The sequence below is a fragment of the Schistocerca nitens genome, chromosome 3 (assembly GCF_023898315.1).
Source record: "Schistocerca nitens isolate TAMUIC-IGC-003100 chromosome 3, iqSchNite1.1, whole genome shotgun sequence".
In the NCBI taxonomy this organism is placed as follows: Eukaryota; Metazoa; Arthropoda; class Insecta; order Orthoptera; family Acrididae; genus Schistocerca; species Schistocerca nitens.
In genome coordinates, this window is record NC_064616.1 from 855,179,890 (window position 1) to 855,202,889 (window position 23,000).

Genomic DNA, 23,000 nt, shown 5'->3' on the forward strand with positions numbered 1-23,000 from the left:
TTAATAGTAAGACTGTATTAAAAACTTTCAGTGTTCGGCTCCACAAATTTAAATTATATGAGTTTTACTCCAGTGCATGGGAAATAAACATCTCAGGTTGGGATGCATAAACTAAAGCCAGAGGAGGGGATGGTCTGATGCAGAGGGGCGGGGGGGAATCCCCCCATCCCCCCTGCAAATCGCACACTGCTGTCCACCTCCCCTCCTCCTCTCTCCGCATTATCACCCCCAACGTAATAGTAGGCTAGTGGTTCTTATCCTCACAGTATTTCTTTCCAGATCGTAATTAGTATGTGTACCACCTGTGATTGAAATCATTTTTACCCGTGGATTTGTCTGCATGCGCCCATGTCAAATTTATTTCACATATATTTAACATATTTTACACGTCTTTGTTCGTACAGGGGAAATTATGTGTACAGTTTGTTACAAGTCACTAAGTGCTCTCGTTTCCAAATACTGGACGAATAAGGGATGGGTATTCGCACTTCATGGGCTATGCTATTTTCCACCTCCATTCCCAGCCCTTTAATGGGTAGATGGTCCTTACTACAGCAGAAATTCTTTCCAGACGGTGATATATATGTCAAGTTTGGTTGAAAGTGAACACACACACACACACACACACATACATACACACATACATTTTTATAATATGAGCGGATTAAAAGTCAAGAGTAACAATACACATTGATTTTAAACTTGATTTTGGAGACAAATCGGAAGCTTAGTTTGAAAACCCTATGTAGATTACCAAAATCAGTCCAGGCGATTTTTACTCATCTCTTTATTTCATTTCCTGTCCGTTAGGTTGCTTTCAACTGCCCTAAATCCAAAAATTAGTTTTATAACGTTTTTGTATTTATAGCTTTGTTTTTGTTGTATCCACCAAATCCTCTTCGTGTCAATGGTGGGAATGCTGCAGGAAGAGAACCTCCCAACACCGAATGTAGTTGTTGTTACGAGACGGCTTGCTTGCATGCAGGAATTACAAATCCTCCTCATAGGGCCGAAATGAGGTAGGCAACGGCTATGGCAAAACGATGGCAACACAGATTAGCAACAATTTACAGTCATTTATTAAAATGAGTTTTATACACTGAAGAGTCAAAGAAACTGGTACACCTGCTTAACGTCGTGTAGGGCCTCCGCGAGCATGCAGAAGTGCTGCAACACGAGGTGGCATGCACTCGAATAATGTCTGAAGTAATGCTAAAGGCAATTGACAGCATGGATCCTGCAGGGCTGTCCATAAATCCGTATGAGTATGAGCGGGTGGGGATCTCTTCTGAACAGCACGTTGCAAGGCAATCAAGATATGCTCAATAATGTTCATGCCTGGGGCATGTGGTGGCCATAGGAAGTGTCTGAATTCATAAGAGTGTTCCTGGAGCCACTCTGTACCAATTCTGGACGTGTGGAGTGTCGCATTGTCCTACTGGAATTGCCCAAGTCCGTATGAATCCACAATGGACATGAATGGACGCAGGTGATCAGACAGGATGCTTACGCACTTGTCACCTGTCAGAGTCGTATCTAGACGTATCAGGGGTCCCATATCACTCCAACTGCATACGCCTCACCTTATTACAGAATCTCCACCAGCTTGAACAGTCCCCTGCTGACATGCAGGGTCTTTGGATTCGTGAGGTTGTGTCCACACCCATACACGTCCATCCGCTCGACACAATTCGTAACGAGACTCGTCTGGCCATACAACACGTTGCCAGTCATCAACAGTCCAATGTCGGTGTTGACGGGCCTAGGTCTGGCGTAAAGCTTTGTGTCGTGCAGTCATCAAGGGTACACGAGTGTGCCTTCGGCTCCGAAAGCCCATATCGATGATGTTTCGTTGAATGGTTTGCACGCTGACACTTGTTGATGGACCAGCATTGAAATCTGGAGCAATCTGCGGAAGTGTTGCACTTCTGTCACGTTGAACGATTCTCTTCAGTCGTCGTTGGTCTCATTCTTGCAGGATCTTTTTCCGGCCGTAGCGATGTCAGAGGTTTGATGTTTTACCGGATTCCTGATATTCACGGTACACTCGTGGAATGGTCGTACGGGAAAATCGCCAATTTATCGCTACCTCAGAGATGTTGTGTCCCTTCGCTCGTGCGCCGACTACAACAGCACGTTCAAACTCACTTAAATATTGATAACCCGCCATTGTAGTAGCAGTGACCGATCTAACAACAGCGCCAGACACTTGGTGCCTTATATAGGCGTTGCCGACCGCAGCGCCATATCCTGCCTGTTCACATATCTCTGTATTTGAATATGCGTGCCTTACCGGAACACGTGAGGCAATACTAACCTTACGACTTATCTTAGAAGATAGATTAAGAAAAGGTAAACCTACGTTTCTAGCATTTGTAGACTTAGAGAAAGCTTTTGACAACGTTAACTGGAATACTCTCTTTCAAATTCTGAAGGTGGCAGGGGTAAAATACAGGGAGCGAAAGGCTATTTACAATTTGTACAGAAACCAGGTGGCAGTTATAAGAGTCGAGGGGCATGAAAGGGAAGCAGTGGTTGGGAAAGGAGTGAGACAGGGTTGTAGCCTCTCCCCGATGTTATTCAATCTGTATATTGAGCAAGCAGTAAAGGAAAAAAAAGAAAAATTCGGAGTAGGTATTAAAATTCATGGAGAAGAAGTAAAAACTTTGAGGTTCACCGATGACATTGTAATTCTGTCAGAGACAGCAAAGGACTTGGAAGAGCAGTTGAACGGAATGGACAGTGTCTTGAAAGGAGGATATAAGATGAACATCAACAAAAGCAAAACGAGGATAATGGAATGTAGTCAGATTAAATCGGGTGATGCTGAGGGGATTAGATTAGGAAATGAGACACTTAAAGTAGTAAAGGAGTTTTGCTATTTAGGGAGTAAAATAACTGATGATGGTCGAAGTAGAGAGGATATAAAATGTAGACTGGCAATGGCAAGGGAATCGTTTCTGAAGAACAGAAATTTGTTAACATCGAGTATAGAATTAAGTGTCAGGAAGTCGTTTCTGAAAGTATTTGTATGGAGTGTAGCCATGTATGGAAGTGAAACATGGACGATAACCAGTTTGGACAAGAAGAGAATAGAAGCTTTCGAAATGTGGTGCTACAGAAGAATGCTGAAGATGAGGTGGGTAGATCACGTAACTAATGAGGAGGTATTGAATAGGATTGGGGAGAAGAGAAGTTTGTGGCACAACTCGACTAGAAGAAGGGATCGGTTGGTAGGACATGTTTTGAGGCATCAAGGGATCACAAATTTAGCATTGGAGGGCAGCGTGGAGGGTAAAAATCGTAGAGGGAGACCAAGAGATGAATACACTAAGCAGATTCAGAAGGATGTAGGTTGCAGTAGGTACTGGGAGATGAAGAAGCTTGCACAGGATAGAGTAGCATGGAGAGCTGCATCAAACCAGTCTCAGGACTGAAGACCACAACAACAACAACCAGTTTCTTTGGCACCTTAGTGTATTACTTAATTGTAGTAGGTGGTGTGTGGCAATAGTTCAGTATTCATTTATGCTGATCTGTCTTGACCTGTGGTCTAGTTCCGATTCCATCGAACGATAATAGCGATCACTTGTCGAATGTCTATTTTTAATTTTCTTTGCGGCTTCCCGATGTACTGTTGATACTTCGGATACTGTCTTGAGTGGGGCATAGTTTCCGCTTATATCCGCATTTGGCGGATGGGTGCCCACTTTGGAACTATTTAAGTGACGTATGGTGGAACCATAAAATAGTCCTTGCTTTGTGCTTCCTCTGTTACATGCTAGCCTTTGCTCTGTTGTACTTGAATACTAAGCAGCTCGGCCCTCTCATTGTATGGCCTGCCATCCACGGGAAGACACAGTGATTTTCGATGCTGTGATCATAACGTTATTTAAGTTTAATTATGGTTCATTTTCAACCCTACTTACAAATTTACGAAAGTTGTGAAAGTCTGGTCTGCTCTATGGGCAAAGAGAACTACGTTATGACTGAAATGAAAGAGGATCGTGTATGTTTCAATAACAAGAACAGCATCTTCTTTTTCCCCATACACGTATCTGAAGACTTGCTCTAGGGTCACTGAACCTGGTTTTGGTGGAATGGAAACGTCTTGCCTGCACTCAGTTTTGATTTTCTCACTACCCGGTTAAAGTCCACTGAAGGCTGTATCGTAGACGTGTATATTCTTCAGTACACGAACATAGGTTGAATCAATGCACTTTTTCTCTCATAAATCATTTAGTGCAGATTTTGTTGAAACTAGGTCAGAAGCATTTCCACATCTATGAATCGTAAGCGAAATGGTAATTTATACTCGCAACTCCAATCCATAATTTCATTCACGACTTAAAAACGATCCAATGATGCTGCAAAGCTACTACGCCCCACTGCTTGATTACAATTCAGTGTCTGTTCTATGCGGCTGGTAATTGTACAAATGAATAGCTAGTACATTTTGGAGGGAAGGAAATTGGAATTTAACGTTCCGTTGACGACGAGGTCATTAGAAAGGGAGCACAAGGTTGGATTTGGGAATGAGGTCATATTGTTTGCAATTGTGCCACCCCAGCATTTGCCTTACCGCCGGGAATATAGGTGAGAACGGCCACAGATGGGAATTAAAACTGACGCACTGTGTAGTGCGAGCCCGTTGTCTTACCACTGATCAAAATCGCTTGGTTGCATTGCGGTAATGAAACTATCGGATATATAGTTTTTTTGTGTCTTTATGTACGTTCGTGTTCCGATGCTATTTATTATGGTTTTATCCAAGAAGTGGACACGTCACAGCCACGTGCTCCTCGTCTAATTGTGGATGTCGTCAACATAATCCAAACCAGTGCGTGGTATGGCTAGTTTGGTAAAATATCGTAGATCACATGTGTGATATTCCGTCGTTGCGTGTTGCTGCCTGTATAGTCCCCCACCTTAGACGTTTGTGAGACTGAGAACAGCAGGGCCAAGAAAAGGCATCCACATCCTATGTGCTATATTATAAGTAGAGTTGTTCCCACTCCCAAACAGACACTGCCATCTTGGCTGTATAAACATTGTCTTGATTAGAACACGAATTCTCTTTCCGTAACTGTACTTGCATTGCTTATTTATGATATGTCGCGTGTTCTACCCTCTCGTCATGTTCTACACAGTTTTCAAGTTATCACTATTTTTACAGTTTTTCCGTGATTTATGGAAACTCGTGTTCTCTAAGCCTCAGTACATACGTGTGATACAGATCTAACATAATTTGTGGCGAGTAGCAGTTGCTGTTAGGGCAATAGTACGGTTTTTTATTTTTCCCGTTCCAATTTTTTTCCTTTCATAAACGCCTCACGGTTCCGTATAAATTATACCAGATTAGCTCCGTGTGTCGTAATATGGCAGCGGGCACGCCATAATTTCTGGGATTTTTGCGTCCGTTTGGCAAGTTTGTCGCACATGTTGCAGCTTTCTGCTAGAGGTGGCGAGCTCCTTCTTTCTAGCTTACGCAAAGACACCGCTCTCGCTCGATTGCGGCAGCAGATCGTGCAAGCAGATAGCGGAAACAGGTCGCCTGTGTGGAAAAATTTGTCACTCGCGCGACGGCAAAAGTGGCCGACCCCTGTAATCATGCTGCTGCCCAGCTCCGGGAGACCAGAGCGCTTAAAAGAATTGCCTTGTACCACACCCCGAATTTGCCGTATCAACTGTTGCGTTACTTTTGCATTCTTTGTTTCTGACCTCACGGGAATCATAAAAGAAGATTAATCGTCAATTCAACACGCGAGAAATGAAAGGAGCCGAGCTGACTTGCTGAAGAAAAAGTATTTTCTTTGGATTTTGTAATCCTTTTCTTCCTTCCTACCTAATGAAGTGTCGACTGCACGGTCATTTGAGACTCACCACCTGATTATTTTTATTGAAACGGTGGCCCGCAGGTGAGGTGGATGGAAGGGTGTCCGTGGGTATGTTACTTCAGTGGCTGTGCTGCAGTATCTACCGTCACTTTAGGGAATCATACGTGGTTTTTCGTGCGCCGGGGTTTGGGGTCGGATTCCTCATTCATTAAAAGTACAACAATGGCGCTCAGTTTGACCATATCGTAAATATGAAGCGGAATAGGTGTTTACCAAAGAACAGTTCTCCACATGAGAAACTATTGTCTCAAAAGATGGTAAGTGCTTCACGGAGGAAGAGGAGATTAGTACTGAACGTCCCGTCGAGAACGAGGTCGTTAGTTAGATAGTTAGGGACGGAGCTACCAAATTACGAGCGTTCATATGAAGACAACGTATATGCATAAGAATTCCATAAACTTTCTACCAATGAACTACACTCCTGGAAATGGAAAAAAGAACACATTGACACCGGTGTGTCAGACCCACCATACTTGCTCCGGACACTGCGAGAGGGCTGTACAAGCAATGATCACACGCACGGCACAGCGGACACACCAGGAACCGCGGTGTTGGCCGTCGAATGGCGCTAGCTGCGCAGCATTTGTGCAACGCCGCCGTCAGTGTCAGCCAGTTTGCCGTGGCATACGGAGCTCCATCGCAGTCTTTAACACTGGTAGCATGCCGCGACAGCGTGGACGTGAACCGTATGTGCAGTTGACGGACTTTGAGCGAGGGCGTATAGTGGGCATGCGGGAGGCCGGGTGGACGTACCGCCGAATTGCTCAACACGTGGGGCGTGAGGTCTCCACAGTACATCGATGTTGTCGCCAGTGGTCGGCGGAAGGTGCACGTGCCCGTCGACCTGGGACCGGACCGCAGCGACGCACGGATGCACGCCAAGACCGTAGGATCCTACGCAGTGCCGTAGGGGACCGCACCGCCACTTCCCAGCAAATTAGGGACACTGTTAATCCTGGGGTATCGGCGAGGACCATTCGCAGCCGTCTCCATGAAGCTGGGCTACGGTCCCGCACACCGTTAGGCCGTCTTCCGCTCACGCCCCAACATCGTGCAGCCCGCCTCCAGTGGTGTCGCGACAGGCGTGAATGGAGGGACGAATGGAGACGTGTCGTCTTCAGCGATGAGAGTCGCTTCTGCCTTGGTGCCAATGATGGTCGTATGCGTGTTTGGCGCCGTGCAGGTGAGCACCACAATCAGGACTGCATACGACCGAGGCACACAGGGCCAACACCCGGCATCATGGTGTGGGGAGCGATCTCCTACACTGGCCGTACACCACTGGTGATCGTCGAGGGGACACTGAATAGTGCACGGTACATCCAAACCGTCATCGAACCCATCGTTCTACCATTCCTAGACCAGCAAGGGAACTTGCTGTTCCAACAGGACAATGCACGTCCGCATGTATCCCGTGCCACCCAACGTACTCTAGAAGGTGTAAGTCAACTACCCTGGCCAGCAAGATCTCCGGATCTGTCCCCCATTGAGCATGTTTGGGACTGGATGAAGCGTCGTCTCACGCGGTCTGCACGTCCAGCACGAACGCTGGTCCAACTGAGGCGCCAGGTGGAAATGGCATGGCAAGCCGTTCCACAGGACTACATCCAGCATCTCTACGATCGTCTCCATGGGAGAATAGCAGCCTGCATTGCTGCAAAAGGTGGATATACACTGTACTAGTGCCGACATTGTGCATGCTCTGTTGCCTGTGTCTATGTGCCTGTGGTTCTGTCAGTGTGATCATGTGATGTATCTGACCCCAGGAATGTGTCAATAAAGTTTCCCCTTCCTGGGACAATGAATTCACGGTGTTCTTATTTCAATTTCCATGAGTGTATTTAAGTCGTCCACTGTGGCCGAGCCGTTCTAGGCGCTTCAGTCCGGAACCGCGCTGCTGCTACGGTCTCTGGTTCGAATCCTGACTCGGGCGTGGATGTGTGTGATGTCCTTAGGTTAGTTAGGTTTAAGTAGTTCTAAGTCTAGGGGACTGATGACCTGAGATGTTAAGTGCCGTAGTGCTTAGAGTCATTTGAGCCATTTTTGAGAGATGGAACACCAGCTCGGGTTAGGGAACGATGGAGAAGGAAAGCGGCCGTAACCTTTCGAAGGAATCATCCCGCCATTTACATTAAGCGATTTAGGGAAAATGACAGAAAATCTACATCAGGATGGCCGGACGCGTGTCTGAACTGTCGCCCTCCCGAATGTGAGTCCAGTGTGCTAACCTCTGCGTTACCTTCTCGTTTTCACCGAGAAATACCAGAGGGGAATAGGACAGGTAGTCATAGTGTCTTAGTTATCACCTCGAGAAAAATAAATTTACGTCATTAATGTTTTTGTTTGTAGGTACACGTCTGCAGTCCTCGTATACATTGAAATCCCTTGACCATAATACCGTATCAGGCCAATACCGGAGTTTTATCAATGAGTTGGTGATTTCAGTGTGTACCAAAACTTCTGACATGTACCTGGAAACAACCAAAGATTTAATTCCGTAAATTTATTTTTCGGAAGCGCTTATGAATCCTACATGATTACCTGTCTTGTACGGTAGGCAATATGTAGCTGGAGGCGACGTAGGATTACAGAGTTCGTTTGACGAGAGCATACACGAAATCATAGTATAGAAACTAAGCCCAATGTTTGGATTTAGGGCCCATACATTTTTTCTGGGATCATATGGAAGCTTATTCATTCCTTTCTTTATGAACCTGAGATTTACAGGTAAAGCATTATGGTGTACAACATAGTGCGTCTTTGTTTGCATGTGAGTAAGTGTAATGGTTCCAGAAATCAAGATTCGTACGGATATCAAGATATAGAGGGCAATGTGGCTCATTTTCTGACAGACGCAAGTAATTTTTAACCTTTATAACTGTCGTATTGTGACGCCATGTGCAGCTATCATTTTACAATGTAATGTTTCCATTGTGGCAGCAGCATATGATTTAAATGGCACTGAGCACTATGAGACTTAACTTCTGAGGTCATCAGTCCCCTAGAACTTAGAGCTGCTTAAACCTAACTAACCTAAGGACATCACACACATCCATGCCCGAGACAGTATTTGAACCTGCGACCGTAGCTGTCACGCGGTTCCAGACTGTAGCGCCTAGAACCGCTGGGTCACTCCGACCGGCGGCAGCAGTATAAATACGTATTTGTCTTCCTATTATTCTTATTGCGGAGTGGATGTGCAAGGATTTACGTGTCTTCCTTAAGCCTCGTTCCAATCAATGTGAGCGTATTCACTGTGAACTAACCAGCTATTTTGCTGAGAGTGATAGCCACCAAGGCATGTTACTGTTCATTGTGTGGGAGGCTGATTATGCAGATAGCAGAATCTATATTAAATAACAAGAGAGGGTAGAAGGTAGTGTATTTAAAGCAGTAAAATTTGACAAAATGTGCTCGAAAAAGGTGATCTTTTAAATCTGGTTCAAATTTGGACTAATTACTCGGTTTGTTAACTCTACATCCATCATCGACCGAGGACTGCTTGTCGCTCATTAGATGTAAGTGAAAACCCAGAGGACAGATACGAAACAAAATGAAGACATGTGGGACAACACGAGTGATAAAAACATTACATGTAAGTAGAAATGCGGCAGTTTACTCACCATATGTTACAATACACAAGGTTATTTACATTTATGGTGAAGGAGTCGGTACCGATTAAGAAGTATTGATGAAAATGGTGACTGTAGCCACTACGTGCAGCTAGAAAGGTTGGTGTAAAATGCGAGAACATAACGAACCAGCTGACATATGTAGAAAATGTGAAAGAATGGTCGTTCAGATGTTCAAATGTGTGTGAATTCCTAAGGGACCAAACTGCTGAGATCATCCGTCCCTAGACTTCCACACTACTTAAACTAACTTATGCTAAGAACAACACACACACCCATGCCCGAGGGAGGACTCGAACCTCTGGCGGAAGGGGCTGCGCAGTCCGTGACATGACGCCTCTAACCGCGCGGCTACTCCACGCGGCAACCTTTGCGTAAAACGATTTGATGACGTCCGTGATAGATTTAAAAATGAGGAGTTCAGTCAGATTGGTACATACATCGTCCGCCAAAAAAAAAAAAAAAAAATAAATAAATAAAATAAAAATAAAAATAAAAAAAATCAAAAAAAATCGAGACTACTTTTTTTCGTGGCGTATAAGAGAAGTCAGCTTTGTTGTGTCACAAATCGTTGAACTGAGCATCTCTAAATCGGTTAATGAAGAAATTCTTCGGAATATTTTGAAGAACATAAAAGTCGCTGCGAAGTTTGTTCTGCAAGCCTTGACTCCCAAACAAAAACAACGACGCATGGCTGCCTTTCGCGACGTGACTGAAACGAAAAACGCCGACATTTCTTTTCTGGAAAGGATCATCACAGGTAACGAGTCTCGGTGTTAGCAAATGTACAGTTCGGTTTTAGAAGTGGTTTAAAAACCGAAAATGCTCTATTTCTTATCTCTGTAAGGTACCGGATAGATTAAACAAGAGGTTTCGAACGCTAGGTATCTTTTTTTTGCTTTAATTAAGGCGTTTGATTGTGTTTATCACAGAAGTTGGACCATTCTGGAATACAGGTAGTAGCCCACAATTGGTTCACTTCTTATTTAAACAACAGACAGCAAGGAATCACTATCCACAGTGTTGAGAATAGCTATGATGTGGGGTCTGAGTGGGGCACGGTTAAATGGGGGGGGGGGGGGGTGCCCCAGGGATCAGTGTTGTAGCCACTCCTGTGCATTTATATAAATGATATGCCCTCTAGTATCACAGGTGATTCTAAAATATTTCTGTTTGCTGATGACACTAGCTTGGCAGTAAAGGATGTTGTGTGCAACATTGGCACTGTTGCGAACAGTGCAGTCCGTGCTAAATCACAATAACTTAGCTTTTTCGGTTTCTAACACACAATTCAACAAAGCACGACGTTTTAATTACGCAGAATGGGCATATGATTAGTGAAACCGAACAGTTCAAATTTCTAGGTGTTCAGATAGATAGTAAACTGTCGTGGAAATCCCACACTCAGAATCTTGTTCAAAAAATGGCTCTGAGCACTATGGGACTTAACTTCTTCCGGCCCCAGCGATGTCGGAGATTGGATATTCTACCGGATTCCTGATATTCACGATACACTCGTGAAATGGTCGTACGGGAAAATCCCCACTTCATCGCTACCTCGGAAATGCTGTGTCCCATCACTCGTTCACCGACTATAACATCACGTTCACGGTAACTTAAATATTAATAACCTGCCATTGTAGCAGCAGTAAACGATCTAGCAACTGCACCAGACGCTTGTTGTGTTATATACGGGTTGCCGACTGCTGCGCCGTATTCTGCCTGTTTACATATGTCTGTATTTGTATACGCGTGCCTATACTAGTTACTTTGGTGCTTCAGTGTATATGTATGTGTGCTAGCGTCCCATTTCTGACTACATGTCACACTGCGTTTTATAAACAGACGGAATGAGAATAACAAACGAAGAGCGGATGTGGTTTCAATAATGTCTCTGTGATGCGTCCCATAGGAAAAATCAGTCACTGTGTTATCTCCGCACGATGAGCTCTTCGGCATGTGTCAGTTCAGTCGTCTGAAACGCCCAGATCTACGAAATAAAATTCCTTTCCCAGGCCTATCTGATTATATCCAGAGTTAATTAAAAACTGATTGTCATGGCGCGATACTGCGGCGTACGAGATTCGTCGGCTTCCAGCGGCAAAAAAAGCGAGGGCCTTTTAGGCGCGGAGGCCGCAGGAAGCAATCTCTCAAGTCGCCTTGTCCGTAAAAAACAGTTTCTGCACTTTAATTTGGAGCGGGCTGGGGGACGAGCACGACAACTTGTTTTGCGCTCGGGCTGTCGCTCAGTGGCATTCCTGGGGTTCATGTGTCACTGCGGCCGCGCTTTACAAGCGCTTACTGGAACAGGTGAGGACAGGTCCGCGCTTCTTCCACGACGACTGTGTCAGCGATATTGTACACGACTATACCTCTTTAGTGTCGACGTTAATTACCCCAGGTTGGTACCATTCGATGCTACACTGCTCTCTTAGTGAGGTTCTAACTTCATTAACGCTAGTGTCGTTGCAGTTACCGAGCGAGATGGTGCGATGGTCAACACACTGGCCTCGCTATAAAGAGGAGCCGGCTTCAAATCCGTGTTCGGCCAGTGTGGTTTATATTTCCAGGGTTTCCCCAAACGATATGAAGTCACTCGCTGAACTGTTCCTTCGAAAAGACTACGATCGATTTATTGCACCATTTTTGTCCACTCTGGGTATGTGTTTCAACTCTAACGACCTCATCATCGAAATAGCGTTAAATTTTTATCTTTCGTACTCTCTTTAGCTGCATTTCGGCATTCTAGATTAAATATTCAGGCGAGATATACCTAAATTGTACCAGTTCTGAGAATTCATTTATTACAGCATAAACAGTTAGCTACAAAAGTGTTTAAACAATTCTGTCCTTAACTACAAGATGTTGTTCTTGGTACTTCGTTTAAAGAACAGAAATTCTGAGAACAATAAACACGCAACATTTACTATCCTAAACATCTGTAAGTAGACAGGACGACAGCAGCAGAAGTGAAAGTCGCACTTGCGACCCCTGTCAGAACCAAAATACCGTGGAGGAAGCTCCTTAAGCTAAGAATCGTAGGGCGAGTTGGAATTCCAAAATCACACATCAGTGACGCCAATGCCGCTAACAGGAAAACGTGGTGCCGAATCTGGACTATAGACCAATTTATTTATTTACTAACATTACAGAGTGACCCACAGCGTTGGTAACTATGGTGGGCCATTTGTTACTAAAAATTAGTAACAAGCTGCAGAGACAGATTCTTCGTCATTTTCTATAGCTTCTCTCAGTACTGTTATTTTTCTCGTCTTTTACATAATTACATTATTAATTTAAAAAAGTGACGCACAAAGTACATTCTGCGAAAGAAAACATTTTGACTATGTTCTTAAGAAGAAATTATAGAAGAAAAAAAAAATATTTGGATAGTAAAAGAGGTCCCTTTACCTGGCTATTTCAATTGAGTAGGCTTCGGTAAACACTTGGAGCCTGTCTTACCTGAATTAGCACATTCCATTCTACTATGCCGGCCGGGGTGGCCGTTCGGTTCTAGGCGCTACAGTCTGGAACCACGCGACCGCTACGGTCGCAGGTTCGAATCCTGCCTCGGGCATGGCTGTGTGTGATGTCCTTAGGTTAGTTAGGTTTAAGTAGTTCTAAGTTCTAGGGGACTGATGACCTTAGAAGTTAAGTCCCATTGTGCTCAGAGCCATTTGAACCATTTTCTTTGAACCATTCTACTATGGTTACTACTGTCTGTATGTCGTGAGATTAACTCTACGTGGTTTGAGTATGAGGTTTAACAGTGCTATTTGTTACTACTCGTACAATTACTTCCCCCATTTGCCCGCACCATAAGCAAGAGAGGAGCCTCGTATCCTCGAGAGGCGCTTCTTATCTACAGGGTGTCACTAGCTATTGCCACCTAGAATAACTCCGAAAGTATGATAGTAGCTGAAAATACATATGTTTTGTGTGGGGTCCGCCTTTAGCAAATCACAATTTTTTTTGTCCCAGGCATGTTTCACTGTAGTTGCAGCATCATCAGTGGTTTTTTTTATTTTGTGGCTTCTTACAACATGGTGTGGTTCTCTTGCTGTATTACGTTTTTATAGTGTCTGTTTTTATTTACAGTTTGTCATATTTTCTTTTTTCCCTCATATTATTCACTGACAAGTTCTTGACAGTGAAAAAAAGAAACAATGTCTTTTACGAATCCCCACAAAAAAAAATCCAGAAGCGTCAAGTCTGGCGGACAAGCCGGCCATGACACATCTCCTCCGCGTCCAATCCAATGATTTCGGAACTGTCCGTGCAACTCATTTCTAGTCATCAGCGAAAAAATGTGCCGGAGACCCATCGTGTTGATACCACATTTTGTTCCTTGCTCCTAAAGGTATTTCTTCCAATAACAGACCAAATGTTTCTAGTAGGAATGTAGTGTCCTTCCTACCATTAAGATTTCCGTCGATGAAATAGGGGCTATAATTTTGTCCTCCAGAATCCCACACCATACATTCACCGACCATGGTTTTTGGTGTGCAAATTGCCGCAGCCAACAAGGATTTTAAGTTGCCCAATAACGCATGTCATGCAAATTAACATTTCCGTGTTTCGTGAATGTAGCTTCGTCAGTAAATAAAATCAAATTAATAAATGTGTCAACCCTCTCAATCTCAAGTTGAGCCCATCGACAGAATCCAATGCAACGCATAGTTAATTCTTGGTGGAGACTGATTTGATAAGGATGACATTTATGGCGATGCAGAACACGAACAACACTACTGTGGTTCGTGCCAGATTCCCTTGCGATTTGACGCGAACTAACACAAGGGTCTCGAAACATAGTGGCAAGAGTACCAATTTCAGTTTCCTCGTTAGTAACTTTCCTTGGCCGGATATGTTTCCGATGCGTTAAAGATCCAGCTTTCTCAATTTATCATACATACATTTAGATGTGTGACGTGTAAGGTGAGTACATTGAGGATATCTTTCAGTGTATAAGCCCCTAGCTCTCACTGAATGTCGTTGGCATTCTCCGTAAATGAGAAACATATCGACTTGTTCTTCGAAGGAATATATCATTCACATTCGCTTGAATCGACAATACTAGTCTTACCGTTCCTATTAGTGTTGTACTGCGAAATCGTCGAATGGTGTTTACATGTCAATGGCGCATTAGATGGATACGCCGTATTCGGCGAATGTTTACTATTTGCACGAGAGAGTACTGTCAGAGCATGTGCTTCGATAAGTGCCGAAGTGATAAAGAATACCACTCAATCCATGATAAGAAGTTTGCATCACTGCATTGATACCAATGGTCATCACTTCGAACACTTTCTGTAAATGGATGTTCATGCCACCTTTTTGACCTTCGCTGACCTTCAAAGATCTTACTGTTACACATCATTAGATTCGTTTCGATAGTCGCTATCAGAAAATAAGTACCAAACTATAGCAGCCCATTAAAAAAAAAACGAAGTTGACCTTAATATCTCTGATACGACCCCACCTAGCAACAAAAACCAACGTCATATTATGGCCCACGTTGTCGCATGCAACATTTGTTCCACAAACTTTCTAGCTACTCGTCTTGAGGTTGAAGCTCTTTTGTCTGTGTTTGCTTTAACAGTACATATGTTTTTGTGTGAGGTTCGCCTTTAGCAAAACACAATTTTGTTTTTTGTCCAGATATGTTTCATTGCAGTTGCAGCATCATCAGTGCCTTTTTTTATTTTGTGGTCAACTGTCAAGGAGAAGGCATTGTTTATAAAGACGTTCCAACTGCACCTGAAGATATGCGAGAGAGAATTGCCACAGCATGTGCTCCGATAAGGGCCGATGTGATAAGGAATACCACTCAATCCATGATGATAAGGTTGCAGCACTGCATTGATACCAATGATCATCACTTCGAACACCTTCTGTAAATGGTCGTTCATATCACTTTTGTGACCTTCGTTGACCTTCAAACAACTTACTGTTACACATCATTGGATTCATCTCGATAGCCGCTATCAGGAAATAAGTACCAAACTCTAACATCCCATTAAAAAAGAGTTGACCTTCATATCTCTGAAGCGACCCCACCTAGCAACAAAAAACCAACGTCATATTGTGGCCCCTGTTGTCCCATGCAACTTTTGTCCCATAAACTTTTCAGCTCCTATCATACTTTCGGAGTTATTCTAGGTGGAAATAGTTAGCGACTCAACCTGTATATTGTGCGTTCGTGTTTGTATAGTTAAGTCTTATTATACTAGATATATATGTTTATGTACAGTATAACAAATTCACATGTTTTACAGTCTGCATCTTATACGGTGAAATGAGTTGTGCAGCCTTGCTTTCGAGTTGCACTCTCGAGTTTGCAGTTATTACTACTATCAATTCCTCAGCATAGGCTACTATGCCCCTCACCCTACCTTGTTCATCTAGAATGTTTGGCCGCGCGGAGTGGCCGCGCGGTTAGAGGCGTCATGTCGCGAATTGCTCAGTCCCTCCCGCCGGTAGTTCGAGTTCTCCCTCGGGCATGAGTGTGTGTGTTGTTCTTAGCATAAGTTAGTTTAAGTAGTATGAAAGTCTAGGGACCGATGACCTTAGCAGTTTGGTCCCTTAAGAATTCGCACACATTTGAACATTGAAACATCTACACTCCTGGAAATGGAAAAAAGAACACATTGACACCGGTGTGTCAGACCCACCATACTTGCTCCGGACACTGCGAGAGGGCTGTACAAGCAATGATCACACGCACGGCACAGCGGACACACCAGGAACCGCGGTGTTGGCCGTCGAATGGCGCTAGCTGCGCAGCATTTGTGCACCGCCGCCGTCAGTGTCAGCCAGTTTGCCGTGGCATACGGAGCTCCATCGCAGTCTTTAACACTGGTAGCATGCCGCGACAGCGTGGACGTGAACCGTATGTGCAGCTGACGGACTTTGAGCGAGGGCGTATAGTGGGCATGCGGGAGGCCGGGTGGACGTACCGCCGAATTGCTCAACACGTGGGGCGTGAGGTCTCCACAGTACATCGATGTTGTCGCCAGTGGTCGGCGGAAGGTGCACGTGCCCGTCGACCTGGGACCGGACCGCAGCGACGCACGGATGCACGCCAAGACCGTAGGATCCTACGCAGTGCCGTAGGGGACCGCACCGCCACTTCCCAGCAAATTAGGGACACTGTTGCTCCTGAGGTATCGGCGAGGACCATTCGCAACCGTCTCCATGAAGCTGGGCTACGGTCCCGCACACCGTTAGGCCGTCGTCCGCTCACGCCCCAACATCGTGCAGCCCGCCTCCAGTGGTGTCGCGACAGGCGTGAATGGAGGGACGAATGGAGACGTGTCGTCTTCAGCGATGAGAGTCGCTTCTGCCTTGGTGCCAATGATGGTCGTATGCGTGTTTGGCGCCGTGCAGGTGAGCGCTACAATCAGGACTGCATACGACCGAGGCACACAGGGCCAACACCCGGCATCATGGTGTGGGGAGCGATCTCCTACACTGGCCGTACACCACTGGTGATCGTCGAGGGGACACTGAATAGTGCACGGTACATCCAAACCGTCATCGAACCCATCGTTCTACCATTCCCAGACCGGCAAGGGAACTTGCTGTTCCAACAGGACAATGCACGTCCGCATGTATCCCGTGCCACCCAACGTGCTCTGGAAGGTGTAAGTCAACTACCCTGGCCAGCAAGATCTCCGGATCTGTCCCCCATTGAGCATGTTTGGGACTGGATGAAGCGTCGTCTCACGCGGTCTGCACGTCCAGCACGAACGCTGGTCCAACTGAGACGCCAGGTGGAAATGGCATGGCAAGCCGTTCCACAGGACTACATCCAGCATCTCTACGATCGTCTCCATGGGAGAATAGCAGCCTGCATTGCTGCGAAAGGTGGATATACACTGTACTAGTGCCGACATTGTGCATGCTCTGTTGCCTGTGTCTATGTGCCTGTGGTTCTGTCAGTGTGATCATGTGATGTATCTGACCCCAGGAATGTGTCAATAAAGTTTCCCCTTCCTGGGACAATGAATTCACGGTGTTCTTATTTCAATTTCCAGGAGTGTAGATTGTTTACGAGTGGTTCTTCCTGTATGGCAATTATCTCAGAAAACTGGCCAACAGACTGAGCCTTGTGGACATCCTTCTGTTATTTTCTTGACATCATTTTGTGTTGCTGCTTCCCATTGCACCAACCTATCTTTGCAGCTGTGTTATTTAATTTTTCTGAGTGTATTCCATCTCGACAGGTGCTCTTCTTATTATTTAATGGATTAACTGCTAGCGCCACCTCTTCTCCGGCCAATGAGAAGGTAACGGAGCCATTTGTGTAGGTCTCATCCATTTGTATTCATAAATCTGTGTGATATTTCTGGACCTCACTCATTTCGTCTGCACGGAGAAGTTTATTCAGTAGGTACTCAGCTGAACATCTTCATATCCCTGTAATAGTGCCGTCTGTGGGCCTAAGAGTTGACTGTACTGTCGGCGTCTTTATCTTATCTGTTTGTAACTTCAATGTTTCCCACCATATATTGTTTTGTAGCTGAGTTTTGACAAAATTGTTTCAGTGACCGTGTCTGGTCTTGTAAAGTTCGCAAACATATTTGGAGCTATGGAAGCAAACAATATGGTCAGATGAATCGTGTTTCACAATGTTACAACTTATGGCCGATTTTACGTCCCAAGAGTGAAACATAGAGGGAGTTAGCCGATGATTTTGGCAGCCATATCGTGGTAATCCATGAGCTCAGTGGTTACTCTGTGGGATCGCATTATTGCCAAGGATTATGTGACCATTTTGGCTGATCAGGTCTCTTCAAAGATACAGTGTTTCTTCCCCAATAATGATGCTATGTTCCACTGTTCACACTGCTCGTATCGCAGGGTTTCGTGAGCACGACGATGATTTGTCACGTCTCCCCTGGCCACCAGTCATCAGATCTCAATGTTACTGACTCTTTGTTGTCTACTTTGGGGAAAAGGGGGTGTGATTGCTATCCACTTCTATCACGGTATCTGAATTTGTGACTATTTTGCAGGAAGAATGTTATAGGATTCTCTTGAAAACCATACATGACCTGTATTTATCCATTCCGAGACGGAGGAACCTGTTTTGAACTCCGACGGGTTTTGCTACACCATATTAGACGTCGTAATGTGTTGTGGTCTACGTTCTGTATTTCGGTGACACAGTAGCTCATTCTTGTAGTGAGGACAGGAGCATTCAGTATCTGCATAAAATCTTAAACGTGATACTCCCATGAGTTCCATCTGCCCTAGTCATAAGAATTCAAAATTGTCTACTTCACTGATTGTTTGACCACTATCAGACAACAAAATTTCGCTTTTACAAGAGTTCCGCGTTAAAACTATAAGCATTTAGTTTTGTTACAGTTAAGCATTAATCTTTTCTCTGAGAGCCACGTGCTGATGTTACAGACTACTCTGTTAGCTACATAATTTATGTTACGTTCCAAATCTTTCATAATAACACGTATGTCATTTGCAAAGAGAAAAAATTGTGTGTCATTTGTCTTGTTTAGCAACAGATCATTGATATCAATGCATGTTAGATCAAAAGTATCCAGACACCTGGCTGAAAATTACTTACAAGTTCGTGGCGCCCTCCATCGGTAATGCTGGAATTCAATAAGGTGTTGGCCCACCCCTAGCCTTGATGACAGCTTCCACTCTAATAGGCATACGTTCAATCAGATGCTGGAATGTTTCTTGGGGAATGGCAGCCCATTCCTCAAGGAGTGCTGCACGGAGGAGAGGTATCGATGTCGGTCGGTGAGGCCTGGCACGAAGTCTGCGTTCCAAAACATTCCAAAGGTGTTCTATAGGATTCAGATCAGGACTCTCTCCAGCCCAGTCCATTACAGGGATGTTATTTTCGTGTAAGCACTTCGCCATAGGCCGTGAATTGTGAATAGGTGCTCGATCGTGTTGAGAGAAGCAATCGCCATCCCCGAATTGCTCTTCGACAGTGGGAAGCAAGAAGGTGCTTGGGACATCAGATTAGGCCTGTGCTGTGATAATGCCACGCAAAACAACATGGAATGCAAGTCCTCTCCATGAAAAACATGACCACACCATAACACTACCGCCTCCGAATTTCACTGTTGGCACTAAACACGCTTGCAGATGGCGTTCACCGGGCATTCGCCATACCCACATCCTGCCATCGGATTGCCACACTGTGTACCGTGGCTCGTCACTGTACACAACGTTTGTCCATTGTTCAACCGTCCAATGTTTACGCTCCTTACACCAAGTGAGGAGTCGTTTGGCATTTAGCGGCGTGATGTGTGGCTTATGAGCAGCCGCTCGACCATGAAATCCAAGTTTTCTCACCTCCCGCCTAACTGTCATAGTACTTGCAGTGGATCGTGATGCAGTTTGGAATTCCTGTGTGATGGTCTGGATAGATGTCAGCCTCTTACACATTACGAACCTCTTCAAACTGTCGGCAGTCTCTGTCAGTCAACAGACGAGGTCGGCCTGTACGCTTTTGTGCTTTACGTATCCCTTCAGTTTACACTTCACTATCACATCGGAAACAGTGGACCTAGGGATGTTCAGCAATGTGGAAATCTCGCGTACAGACGAATGACACAAGTGACACCTAATCATCTGACCACGTTCGAAGTCCGTGAGTTCCGCGGAGCGCCCCATTCTGCTCTCTCACGATGTCTAATGACTACTGAGATCGCTGATATGGAGTACCTGGCTGTAGGTGGCAGCACAATGCACCTAATATGAAAAACGCATGTTTTGGAGTGTGTCCGGATACTTTTGATTGCATAATGTATATTAAGAAACGATATGGATCCAGAACAGAACCCTTTGGCATCCCACACTTTACATGATGCTAGATACATGGAAACCCTTTTCCTGTTTGTGAACACAGGAGACTAATCTTCTGCTTCCAACTTTCCAAATGTGAAGGAAACCATCATTGAGCTTCTTCCCTAATCCCATAATGTCCTACTTCAGTAGAAGTTTTGTATGGTCCACACAATCAAACGCTTTTCTTCCATAAAAGAAAACACATACTGTCGTCAACCTATTGTTTAGCACTGCTCATGTCTTACACACAAAAGAATAAATAACAATTTTCGTGGATACACCCTTCCTAAAGCCAAACTGAATGTTCGACAACAAATGATGTGTACGGAGATGCGCCACTGCTCCCTATATATTGCTTTCTCAAAAACGTTCGAAAACACTGCGAGCGTAGACACGAGTCGATAACTGTCTAGAGCGGTAAGCTTTGTGCTTTGGGCCAATGTGGAAATGAATGTACAAGAAATCGGCGAGATAGCTTTTCGTGAATGATCATACACAATGTGAGGCTATAGATGTCAGGAGCTTGCATACATGCTACAGTTTCAAAATTGATGACGGTGTACTTTAGGCTCTTGTGATTCTCAGCACCTCAATTGTAAAGTGTACTGTATGTACAAGGATGTAAGATTCATATAAATCCAAGAACATTATTTTCACTGGAGAATCAGTGAGATTGTTTATATTGGAATCCCCACACAAAATTACCTTCTTGTCTCTCTTAAGAACACTATGTCATTTTTGGAGGGGAAAACCCTGTAGCTTGAACTGGGGCATCTGTAGAGATCTACACCGAAAAACATTTTCCCTGCAAATTCAAACTCTCCTGCATAATCTTCGCATATTTGATCTTTAAAATGTCTTGACATATCAGCTGTCTTGAATGAGGCATTACATTTAGCATAAATGGCCACGCCTTCGTTCTGCAGCGAACTCTCTTCGTAGAAATCTGGTAAGACGTACCCCACCAAAAGAAGCCTTAGTATTTCTTCACTACGTTAATGATGCTCTGAGATACAGATAGTGTTAGCACCAAAACCTGTTAACAGTTGACCTATTTTGCCTTTAATTCCTCTAATATTTAGATTAAATAAGCCTACTGCACCTGCTTAGAGTCAATAAAATCTTCTTGAAGCAGACATCCCTCCTATCTGACTTCATCCTGAAAAAGGTCTAGGCCTTCTACATGTTTTCACCAGAATCTGGTGACCTTGGTTGAACCTAGATCCACCAACCATCCCTTCCAGTCCTATTTAAGTGTAGGCCGTTTCTAGTATAGCCATATCTATGGATACTCTCAAATGGCAGCACCGAAATGTGTGCCTTATGAGCAGTCATCAGCGCCCTCTGAAGCCCTTCAAACCGCTGTCAAAATGGGGTTCACCAAACGCCGAAACAGCAGTACAAAATGAACATTATTGACCCGCGTTTGAGTAACAATTCATCCCAAGATACCGCCTCTAGCTGACAGTCTTTAATAAAATCCGTCTATATAGTCTCTAAGTCCTCTATCATGTTACTGAGCCCAGCGCCTGGCTTAAAGATGCTGGTGATTAGGTACTCCTTCCTTAGAGTCTCCTGCAACTGTGGGATTACACCGCACCCGTGACTGCTACCTAGCAGCATAATACTCCTCCCCTTCTTCATTTTACTACATAACATCGAATTCGTAACAACGTTGGATGACTCTGCATAATATCGGCCCTACAGCTACTGTACGTTCCTCTCCACTTAAGTCTGACAGCTAGCTAGACTTGTTATCAGCATTCAAAATGAAATTATCGGAGAGTGTTGTCTTCCTAATGTTCTTATTGCTGGTTACCACTTGTCCAAACTCTCCCACCGTAGCCTCTTCAGATCTCGTCTAATATCTTGTAACTGTGCCAGAAACAAGCATGTTTCCAGAATGAGATTTTCACTCTGCAGCGGAGTGTGCGCTGATATGAAACTTCCTGGCAGATCAAAACTGTGTGCCCGACCGAGACTCGAACTCGGGACCTTTGCCTTTCGCGGGCAAGTGCTCTACCATCTGAGCTACCGAAGCACGACTCACGCCCGGTACTCACAGCTTTACTTCTGCCAGGAGAGCTTCTGTAAAGTTTGGAAGGTAGGAGACGAGATACTGGCAGAAGTAAAGCTGTGAGTACCGGGCGTGAGTCGTGCTTCGGTAGCTCAGATGGTAGAGCACTTGCACGCGAAAGGCAAAGGTCCCGAGTTCGAGTCTCGGTCGGGCACACAGTTTTGATCTGCCAGGAAGTTTCAACAAGCATGTTGTTTCACTTCTAACTCCAGTTTTAGTCTATTCTTACTAAACGTCCCGCAGATGCAGGAGAAAGCCTCGCTATATTCCACAGTTCCCCCGCTAGGTTCACCCCGGTGAAACCACTTGCTAGACGATTCATAACCTGTCCCACAACTCACTAACCTACCAAAATTTGCGAACTTCTCACTCATGGCAAAATTTGACAATATCTTTAAACGAATACAATGAAATAACAGGCCTCTCTACACACCAAAACCCACACTATAAACTACCACTAAATTCTATCTTACTAAAATACGAAAGCTATACAAAAGTATGCAGCGTGGCGCATTCCTCAGTTACAGAACGACAAATGTATACGACGAGTGCTATCCCAGCCAT